This window comes from Triturus cristatus, chromosome 8, assembly GCF_964204655.1.
Source record: "Triturus cristatus chromosome 8, aTriCri1.1, whole genome shotgun sequence".
Lineage (NCBI taxonomy): Eukaryota > Metazoa > Chordata > Amphibia > Caudata > Salamandridae > Triturus > Triturus cristatus.
Window position 1 is genome coordinate 1508394063 of NC_140591.1, and position 12258 is coordinate 1508406320.

Here is a 12258-nt window from a genome sequence, read left to right on the forward strand (position 1 = left end):
GAGCAGTAGCTTTACTACAGTGATCTAATGAGCAACTAGAGTGCTAACATTCAGAATTTATGGCAAATGTGTGACATATCTGAATACCTTCTTGATGGAATCAAAGTAAAAAACTGAAAGCATTTCCTACTGAGGAGACTGCAGTAAATGAGGAAATTAGGAAACTTCATAACAAATAAATCTCCTAAAATGGCCACCAGAGACAAAAAAGAGCCCAAATGTAGCCCAAATATCACCCAGATGTAGCCCAAATGTAGCCCAATGACAGAAGTGTGCAAAACACTTATTTTTTGTGTATTTGCAGTTTTATATAGTGCAGACATGTCAGCTATTGGAGTGCTTTGCATGAACATTGGTTACATCACACAAGATCAAATTCATTTTGGTTGTAGACATGTGGAGATTAAGTGACTTGACCAGAATCACAGAATGTTGAGCTGAAGCAGAAACTCCAACCTGGTTCCCCAGTTGCAAAGTCTGCAGCTCTGGAAGTAACACCACACCCTCTCCCCTTGGATGCAACATTTAATCAAGTGGTCAACTGGATAAAAAAACTAAGATTACAAATAATTTAAAATTTCTTTGTCGCTATTTGAAAACTCAGAAAATATATCCTCATTTTAGTTTTTTAGAGCACTAACCATAATTTTGATGCAAATAAGACCCTCTCATATATGTAATTTCTAAAGGAAATGCTCTAGGCATTACAGTTTTGATTACATCAAGATGGCGTCAGGCATTCCACACTTTTGTAATAAATATAGAATGTTAGCAATCTAGTTGTTCATTGGGATACTGTTGAGAGGCAGAGGCCAGGGGCACGGACTCTGAAAATAGAAGGCAGGTAGGAGAGTGCAGAGGCAACAATTTGACCACACTAGGCAGGCAGGAAGGGCAGTGGCAGCACAACAGACTATGGAGGGCAGTGGAAAGGGGGGCAGGGGCAACAAACCAACAATACAGGACTGGCAAGAGAGGCTGTGGCAATATAATAGACCATTGTGGGCAGAAGGAAGAGGCAGTGGTCATACAACCATACATGCCAACAGACCCGTTTCAGCCAGGAAACGTCCAATGTTTTTAAGCTCAAATGGGCTTTGCTTGATCTGTTTCCTGTCTACAATCTTCTCTTTTTCAATGTAACTCAAAGGGGAAAATCAATACCCCAGTTTTATTTCAAAATCTCCCTCTTATCAAGTTCAAAATGTTCGCAAGTATGGTACTTTGGATCATGGTAGGCAGGAGGAATTGGGGTAGGGACATGGACTCGGATAACAGAGGACAGGAGGGACATTGAGAAGTGCACCAAACTGACCCTACAGGGCAGGCATCAGGGTTTGCAGCAGCACAATACACCACACAGGGCATGCGGGACGGGAGTGAAGCACAACAATCCATAGAAAGCAATAGGGAGGGGACAGGACCATGCACATGGACAACAGACAACAGAGGGGAAAGAGGCAATGGTAGCTATCTGACCATAATGGACAGACAGGAGAGAAAGCTGCAGCATAACAGACCATAAAGGGCAGGAGGGACGGATCAGGGGCATTACAATGGAACCGACAAGCCAGGAGGGAGGGAATAGGGGTCTGCACATGGAAACAGAGGGCTGGGGGCAAGGGGGCAGGGCAGGAGCAGCAAGATGACCATGGAGGTCAGGCAGGATGGGCACTAGAAACAAGACACACCATGGAGAGCAACAGTGAGACTATGATGGCATACACACAGACCATGGAGGGAAGGTGGGAGGGGGTCAGGAGCAGCTAGCTGACCACACAGGGAAGGTGGGAGGGGCCATGGCAGCACAGAAGACCATGCATGGCAAGCGGGAGGGTTAGTGGCAGCACAATGGCTATGATGGGCAAGAAGGAGGGTGCAGGAGCATGCACAAAGGACCATGGAGGATAGAAGGGAGGGTCAGGACCTAGGCACAGACAAGAGAGTTCAGGGGAAGGGGCCTCACAACATACCGCGCTGGGCAGTCAGGAGGAGCAGTTGCAGCACAACAGACCAGGGAGGGCAGAAGGGTGTGGCAGTAAAATGGACCATGGAGGACAGGAGGAAGGGGATAGGGGCATGGCATGTGGACAGGCAGGGTGGACGTGGCAGGGACAGGTTACAGTCATCTGACAATGCTAGGCAGGTGGTAGGGGAATGGTGGCTCAACAGAACACTCAGAGTAGATAGGAGTGGCAGGTCCATAGAACATGGTGGTCAAAAAGGTTGGAGCAGGGGCATGCACAAAGACATCGGAGGGCAGGGGGAAGGAGAATAGGGGCAGCAAGCAAAGCACAGAGGCTAAGCAGGAGGTCAATGATGGGCCATAGAATTGGGCAAAGGAGGGCAGGATGAGTGGACTGGTACATCATGCTAAATGCAGGGCAGTGGCAGCACATCAGACCATGCATGGCAGGAGGGAGGAGGCTAGTCCATGGATTCAGACAACAGAGGATAGGGAGGAGGTGGATGGGGCAGCAAGCTAACTGTTCACAGAAGGTGGGTATTAGGAACCTTATTGTTTTTAAAATGTGTGTCTGTGCGAACTACTTAAAATATGAACAAGTATGCAGCATAATCTCACTTTTATTCAGGAAGAAGAGGACGTTTGGGACTGTGACTCCAGGCTCACTTGGAAGAAAATCCCCTGACCCTCCACCTCCCATCGCAAAATGTAATGCCCGTGAAAAGGGTAGGTGGACGCAGTGTTATATAGAACATAGTCCTGAGAGCACGATTGAAAATGAAAACTAGATATAGTATATGGTATAAACTATGCACCAAAAAGTGTGATATAAGATGAACCGAGGCGTGAAATATAATATGCAATACATTGTGCGCAATGACAAATTCATTGGAGAGCGCGAGATAGCACAGGCACTAGCGCTTGCTATGTGATATGCGCCTTGGAGTGTAATATGCACAGGGCAGTGTTGTGTAACCTAAGTAGTCTCTAAAGTTGTAATATAAAATATGTGCAGGGTAGTGTAACATTGCATATGCACTGTGACAAAGATATGGATCCCAGATTGTAATATGTATGGCATAGCGCTGTGCTTTATAACATAGGCATCGAGGAAGGCACGTTAGATGGGGCAATATAACCCGTGCGAAGGCAAGTGTGGCATGACATATTCACGGGGTGGTGTTACAGTGCACATGGGCTAGAGAGTGTCATAGCATACGCACTAGCTGGTGGAATACAACACAGATGTGTGTGGCACTCGGCGGGCACTGGTGGGTGTAACACAGCATTGGGCTCAGCCAGGAGCACGCGGTGACTCTCAGGTGAGGTTTGTGGCAGCACAATGGCTATGATGGGCAAGAAGGAGGGTGCAGGGGCATGCACAAAGGACCATGGAGGATAGAAGGGAGGGTCAGGACCTAGGCACAGACAAGAGAGTTCAGGGGAAGGGGCCTCACAACAGACCGCGCTGGGCAGGCAGGAGGAGCAGTTGCAGCACAACAGACCAGGGAGGGCAGAAGGGTGTGGCAGTAAAATGGACCATGGAGGACAGGAGGAAGGGGATAGGGGCATGGCATGTGGACAGGCAGGGTGGAGGTGGCAGGGACAGGTTACAGTCATCTGACAATGCTAGGCAGGTGGTAGGGGAATGGTGGCTCAACAGAACACTCAGAGTAGATAGGAGTGGCAGGTCCATAGAACATGGTGGTCAAAAAGGTTGGAGCAGGGGCATGCACAAAGACATCGGAGGGCAGGGGGAAGGAGAATAGGGGCAGCAAGCAAAGCACAGAGGCTAAGCAGGAGGTCAATGATGGGCCATAGAATTGGGCAAAGGAGGGCAGGATGAGTGGACTGGTACATCATGCTAAATGCAGGGCAGTGGCAGCACATCAGACCATGCATGGCAGGAGGGAGGAGGCTAGTCCATGGATTCAGACAACAGAGGATAGGGAGGAGGTGGATGGGGCAGCAAGCTAACTGTTCACAGAAGGTGGGTATTAGGAACCTTATTGTTTTTAAAATGTGTGTCTGTGCGAACTACTTAAAATATGAACAAGTATGCAGCATAATCTCACTTTTATTCAGGAAGAAGAGGACGTTTGGGACTGTGACTCCAGGCTCACTTGGAAGAAACATCCCCTGACCCTCCACCTCCCATCGCAAAATGTAATGCCCGTGAAAAGGGTAGGTGGACGCAGTGTTATATAGAACATAGTCCTGAGAGCACGATTGAAAATGAAAACTAGATATAGTATATGGTATAAACTATGCACCAAAAAGTGTGATATAAGATGAACCGAGGCGTGAAATATAATATGCAATACATTGTGCGCAATGACAAATTCATTGGAGAGCGCGAGATAGCACAGGCACTAGCGCTTGCTATGTGATATGCGCCTTGGAGTGTAATATGCACAGGGCAGTGTTGTGTAACCTAAGTAGTCTCTAAATTTGTAATATAAAATATGTGCTGGGTAGTGTAACATTGCATATGCACTGTGACAAAGATATGGATCCCAGATTGTAATATGTATGGCATAGCGCTGTGCTTTATAACATAGGCATCGAGGAAGGCACGTTAGATGGGGCAATATAACCCGTGCGAAGGCAAGTGTGGCATGACATATTCACGGGGTGGTGTTACAGTGCACATGGGCTAGAGAGTGTCATAGCATACGCACTAGCTGGTGGAATACAACACAGATGTGTGTGGCACTCGGCGGGCACTGGTGGGTGTAACACAGCATTGGGCTCAGCCAGGAGCACGCGGTGACTCTCAGGTGAGGTTTGTCTCCTTTCCAGAGAGTAAAATAAAAAGTATTACACATCCGGCGGTGGATGTGTGTTTTATTAACCGTGAGGGGGTTTCTTGCATAGTTTGGTCGAATTTTTGTCGAATCCCCTTTGAATGGCTTGGTGTGCATGTGTATTAAATGTGCCCGTCAATCGCTACCCATGTTTGTATAAATAAACAACAAGGGTGTCTACTTGGAGAGTACCCACCAGTAGGCACGGTAGGGTGTCAGACATGTCAGAGCTTCACTAGCGGTGTGAATACATTCTACGTGGATTCATTGTTTGCATAGTCGCCTTTTAATGAATATCACGCAAATCGTCATGATGATAGGTACATACGGTTTGTCCAGCATGTCCTAGGTGTTTCTATAAATATATATTTTTAAAAAAACAAAGGCCGGCCCGGGGGATGGGGTCCCCGGGGCCATAAGTGGCCTGAGGAGGGGGCAACACAGCCCCCCTCCTAAAGAATAAAAAAATTAAAAAAAGGCCATGACCTGGGGGTTGGGGTCCCCGGGGCCGATTAAGGCCTTGGGAGGGCCAAATTAATTTTTTTCAACAAAAAAAATTAGGGTGCAGGCCCTGGGGGATGGGGTCCCCAGGGTTAATAAATTAGAAAAAGAAAGGGGGCCACACAGCCCTCCTTCTTAAAAATAAATAAATAAAAGACCGGCATTGCGCCGGAGGCCATGCCCCCTACTTGCAGCACTCTGCAAACGCGCCCCCTGGCCAGTTGTAAGTTGAGGAATTAATTCCCCTTCAATACTGAGGGTCCCTGAGGGCCAACTAGCCCAACAGGTATCTCCAGTAGGCGCCAGGGAGCTGCGTTGCAGACAGGTGTTCTGAGGCCACGCCCCTTTTTACACCTCCATGCAACGCAGCTCTGTGGCGCATACTGGAGGTACCTAGTGGGCTAGTTTGACCCTAGGGACCCTTAGGATTCAAGGGGACTTAATCTCTCAACTCAGAACGCCCACAGGCCCTGTGGCGCGTTTTTAAGTTGGGGAAATAATTCCCTTTCAATCCTGAAGGACCCTGGGGTCCAACTAGCCCACCAGGTGCTTCCAGTAAGCACCACTGCGCTGCGTTGCAGAGAGGTGGTGAAGGCCGTGCCACTTTTTACACCTCTCTGCAACGCAGCTCTGTGGCGCTTACTGGAGGTACCTAGTGGTCTAGTTGGACCCTAGGGACCCTCAGGATTCAAGGGGACTTAATCTCCCAACTAAAAACAGCTACAGGGCGTGTTTACACAGTGGGGAAGGGAGGGGACGGGGCATGAGGTGACGTGTTCAAACACGCCCTGTGGTGCATTTTAAGAGGTAGTTTTAATCCCCTGCCCTAATATATACTAGGGGCTTAAGAGAGGAGGTCATGCTAATCACAGGGGGACCCCAACACATAGTGTGCCCTAGTGTATGTAGGTGTTTTCACTGTATTCTGAGTGTCTTTTAACATAGCACTGGCTCTAGGACTGGTTAGACAGACTCAGTTACCACCAGTATCCATCTGAAAAAGTTGAGGGTACAGGATGATTTTGCAACAAGGCTTGTTTCTGCTCTTCTGTTTGTTCTTTCTGCACGTTATACTTCTTCCTGCACTTTTCTTTGTCTTTGAGGACTTCTGTTGCTTCTTTCTGCATTTCTTTTTTTTCTTTCAGTGCGTTTTTCCTTCTTTCTTCACATGTCCTATCTCTGTAGGCATAGCTAGAAATTAGCATTTAAAAATCACTGAAAAAAACATAGGTTTCAGGCACGTTATAGCTAGGAATTAGCATTTAAAAAACCTTAGAAATTCACTGAAAAAACCATAGGTTTCAGGGGCGTTATAGTTAGCTGGACTTTTCACTCGTACAAAACCATAGAAATTCCCCCGTTATAGTTAGTTCAGCTAACTATAACTCACGCGCCCGCAATGCACTGCTGATGACGTCACATATTACATCACTCATGACATGGTCAGTGACATCACTCAACATAATCCAATCCCAGCTCAGAATGAAAAAATTTGGTAGGAGTGCTAATGGGAACCATCAACAATCATTTATAAATTTGTTTTCCAAAATTTGCAATTGGCTGGTTTTTTGACTTCCCTATATTCCCGCCCCATAAGTTGTGACTGACCGGCATTTTGATTTATATAAAAAAAAGTATTTTTGCCTGTTGGCTTATGTCCTAATTTTCACGCAAAATGAAACAGGCCCCCTATTGTTCTACTGGTCTGCTGGGCCCTAGTGACAATAGTGTTGTCCCATTTTAATTTATTATTAAAAACATTCCCTAAATATGTAAAAGAAGGGACCTTTTCAATTGTTCTACCATTTACCACAAATGTTCTTGTTTTTGTATTTTTAGGACCACATACCATGATAAAAGACATTAAAATTAACCTTAAGATCCAAATCCGTCATAAAATCAGTAAAAGCCATCAAGGCTTTTTGAAGGCTATTAGCCGTTAAAGTCAGCAGTACGGTGTCATCCGCGTATGATAACAAGGGTACCACATTACCTCCTACAGTCGGATAATCCAAGTGCTGCTCTATTAGGAATTTCTCCACCCCGTTTGTATATAAAAGAAATAAAAAGGGGGCCAAAATGCATCCCTGTCGTACGCCCTCTGTGGATCCAATGGATCTAGGTTTTTCTCCTCCCGATCCATAATGTATAGAAACGGAGGTAGATGAATGCATCCTACGTAAAAGGGTAATGAGTGACTCCTCAAAGCCCATCTTTTTCATAAGTAGCCACAGCTTCCCCCTATTAACTGTGTCAAATGCACTAGATAAGTCCCTGAAGGCCAGGTGGAACGATCCTTTCTTGGCCTTCATGTACTTACCCATAACTAATGACAGATTGAGGCACTGTTCGTTCGTACCCATACCCTTTCTAAAGCCGTATTGTGAGTTGGATATCAGGCCAGACTCATTAGCCCAGAGCTCAAGATGGGCAAGAATCACCCTCCCCATGACTTTGCATGTTGCGTCAATTAGGGAGATAGGCCTATAGCAGATTGATCATTCCTATTGCCCTTCTTGTATATTGGGACCACCACAGCTTCTTTCCATGAATCAGGTATGCGGCCCACTATTACAGATTTAAAAACATTCGCCAACAATGGTGCCCATATTGGGGGATTACTTTTAAACATGTCAAACGGGACAGCATCGGGCCCTGGGGCTTTTGCGGAAATACCCTTCAGCAATGCATCTTCGACCTCACCAATCATAATGGACAGACTCAGTTGCTTCGCGGTTGCGAGATTAACAGCTATATCTTCTTTTTGGTCTTGCAATGATACACCCTTAGGATGAAATATTTTCGTAAATTGAACTACCCATACATCTTCAGTTAATAATGAATCCATGTTTCTAACCTCATATGTGAAAAGGGGGCGATTTATGACTTCCCAGAAGTCTCTAGAGTTCTTAAGGGCACTAGCTCTCTCCAGGTCATCCCATGCAAGGCTTCTTAACTCGTCTTTTCTATTCCTAATTGCTAATTTATGTGATTGTCTTGCTTTCTTAATTAAATCCCCTGAACGGGTGATCATATGGAAGGCTTTTTTTTAAATCTTTTTGGGCCTTAGAACACGCAGCATTAAACCATTTTACATCCTGTTGTTCTCTTCTCTTCATAGTCCTGGTCAGATTACTAGCCACGTCTTTGCAAATATCTTCAAAGCTCTGTATGACCTCTTCCGGCCTGGAAACATCGGACAAACATATCATGACCTTATCAAGATTCGATCATATGATATTCTCTTCAAATTCAACAGGATTTATTTTACTCCATTTTAATCTCACCCCCTGGTTAGAGTTAGAATTTAAGGGGAGTTCTTCAGTCTTACCATTTGATACCTTTATTTGCAAACTAAGAACCAGGGGGTTATGGTCACTAGCGGGGTTGGGTTCCACCACAAAGTTATTCACCAGGTCGGAAAATTTCCTAGAAATCAATATAAAATCTATAGTGCTTGCCCTACCCCCACCCTGGTATGTTGGATACTGTTTCAGTGGAGTACAAACCATAGTTTCGGCAAAACATAAATCATTAGTCACGATTATGTCATTTAAAGCTTCACCCTGAATAGAGTGTTTAAAATGTGGGAGAGGTTGGTTTACAGTATCTAACACCCCGCAAACCAAGTGCGAGCTATGCTGACATAAGGTATAATTAAAATCCCCCAACCAAATGAAACAAACAGGAAAACATTTGGCTACTGCTTTATTTAGCTCCTCTTTTAAATTAGTAATGGCACCACATTCATTAGGGTCGAAGATATTATAATAACAATTAATTAGCAAAATTGGGACATCAATTAGATTTGAGATCAAGATAATCTGAAACCAAGGGGAGTCCATAATATTCTCGATCTTGATCATCCCATATTTTCCAGAGATTAAGGTCACTAGACCACCCTTTGCCCTCCCTGCAGCTGATGGAATTGCCTAGGTATTGGATGAACAGAAACCATCAATAACCAACTCATCCATGCTCCAAGTTTCTTGGAGACAAATAATGTCAAACTTCTTGACATATGATAGCCAAGCCTCATCTAAAATTCTTGTTCTAATGCCCGCGATGTTCCATGAGGCTACTCTTAGGACGTGTGCATTTTGAGTAGGTATATCTATCACTACCCCACCAGGATCAATGTCAAAATCCTTTAATAATACAGTACTTATTTCCCCTTTATGCTTCACGCAAGCTTCAGGTAGGGGATGGTCAGGACTATCTACCTGGTCAAATACCTCTGGACAATCCACCAAGCAAGTCAGGGGATTGGAAGCTACCCCTGAGTTGCTACTTGAATTATCCAATATCTGTGGGCCAGTAATGCTTGAGACCAGTCAATCTATATCTCCAAGATCACTCAGTGACTCGTATCGATTTGTGTGATGCCATGGGGGATGCATAGAATGTTGGTTAATTTGTCTAGATCTCGCCCTTTCTGAAACAGTCCCCAGGTCTCTCGATGGCTGATAAAAGAAGCCCAATTGTAAAATAGAAACTCCCCTTTTGGACAAGGACCAGGTATTAGACCTTTCCAATATAGATTTCACTAATCCTGGAGATCTAAAGGATATAACAACACAGTCTCCTTGGAGTTTCTTAAAAGATTCCCCAACCCACCCAATTCTGCGTACCATTTTAAATTCTGTAAACAATGTGTCGTCCAGCCCCGTCTTATCCCTCAAAAAGTGGAGTGATTTGTTCCTCAATGAAGACCAGTGTTCAGAAACACCTGGTAACAATGGAGGAACATTAGCTAATATTACTGTATAGGGCGTGGCTTCAGGAGGTAAAAGGAGGTTTGTGAATTCACCCTCAAGAGATTTTTGCTGTCCTCCTATTAGTCTTAGGATATGATGTTGTTCGCTCCCTAACTGACTACCACTTGGGACGTTTATTGCTCGAGCATGAGTGAGGGCTAAGTTCCTTTCCTGTGGGGTGACCTCCACTCTAGGCTGTAACCTCCCCTCCCCCCCTATACATGGCAAACTGTTTTGGTTGTTAACAGTAAAGGCAGTTGTAATTTTGTCTATGTGTTGGTTAGTAACATTGATCTCCCCTCGATTACAGGTAGTCATCTTCATGTTACTGTTTACCATAGTTCTTTCAAAGTCCGACAGTCTATTTTCAATAGCCGACAACCTTTGGATCAACGGGTCTAGAAGTGCCGTTATCTTAGTTTCAAACTTTTTCCAGTAGTCAACCTCTGTGTGAGTTGAGCCCCATGAAAAAGCCTTGGTGTTGGCCATATTTATCTCATGAGTAGGCTCCTTATCAGTAAATTTATTTTTCCGCAGTTTAGATGGGGGTAGATGTTGATAACCCATGCCTTGACCTTTTCTCTTCTTTGCAGGTGGCACAGAGCTATTTACATGGTTGGTTTTAGATTAAGCTTTTTGACCCCGAGTAACTACATTAGATTTAGATGGACAACTAGGAATATCAACATTAACCGGTGTTTTATGGGCTTCTGTGATCTCTGTGTATTGATCTATGATGACTAAACTACTGCCTTGAGTTGCAGGTGCCGCCAGGGTTAGGCATGAACTAGGGCATGAACTGGGGGCAATAGAGACAATAGAAGCTTGGCCTGTGGTGTCCGATCTATTGGCAATGTTTGTTACAGGTTCAAGGGAGAGTCTCCGCTCGGTTAATTCAATTTGATGCATCAATACCGACTCGGCACTTAATAAAAATGCATCCAATGTCCCCACAAACCCCTGACCATTGCCAGGCCTAAGCCTACTCATAGTTACCAGCCCTTTCAAGCTATAGTACTATAGAACCTGGGACCAGGGCAAGAATGGCGGCAAGGAAACAACAGGAGCGGGATCCGTGCTGCGGGAGCCCGCAACCGTTTTCAAAGCGCCTCCAGGTGCTATTGCTACCGCTATTGGTGGGCACCAGAGATTGCAGGACAATGTGAATCTATGGCCCTCCTCCTGGGACCAGCGGCAAGAATGGTGGCGAGGAAACAGCAGCAAGGAGACAGCAAGGAGACAGCAAGAGCGCAGCGCCACACCAGCGAATCAGATGGAACAGGTCGCAACACATATACTTGCGCACCACATGGTCTCCTTCGAGAGGGGGGCCATGTGCAGATTCAACAGGACAATCAAACAGCGCCGACCCCCACTGCAAATCTGCTCAACGATGTACAACAATTGCAGCATATGCCCCCCAGCCGCAGACCACCAAACAGTCACTTTAGCAGTACAGAGGCACCCTTTTCTGCCCCCTGGGTCCAACTCCTTCTTGTAAACAAGTACACAAGTTCCTGCTTAATGCTTAATGTCACGCTACCACGCTGCACTGCATCTCCCCCAGACGCTTACCGTAGCGTCAGCGTTTTCCTCAGTGCCTTCCACAATGTCAGTTACCGGGGCCCAGACGTCAGCACAACACAGAGCCCCCAGAGCACAGCACAGTGCCTTACCGCTACACCGCAACTCCTCCTGCTACCGACCTCCTCACCACCGGCGTCCTCACAGCAGAACCAGGCTGGGCAGAGGCAAATGTAAAGCAAATGTAAAAGCAGTCACGAAGAGCTGCCGGGCACCGGAGAACACCGTACTGCAGTGGACAAGCAGCCCAGCAGTCGCGCACAAGCGCTGAAGTGACAGTTCAATCGGAGTCGGAGCGGGCAGCAGCGGTAGCCATCACGCAGAAGCTCCCCTCGTGGGTGGGGCCATGTCGTCACTCCTTGGTCAGGATTCCGAATGCATGTGTCTACGCATTAAATCTGTTGGCAGACCTGGAGGACTGGGTCAGCCAAAGATACCTCATTCCAAATACATAAACAGAATTCCAGGAAGGGATGGATACCCTCTTAAACACATCTGCAGTCACTCTTTTAGCCAATCAAGCCTGCACAAAAACTCACACTCTGTACACGTGCTTTGTAGATCTTAAAGCAGCATTTGATAAAGTACCAAGAACCAAGCTATGGGCAAAAGTGAAAAGATGGGGAGCCCCAACAAAACTCTT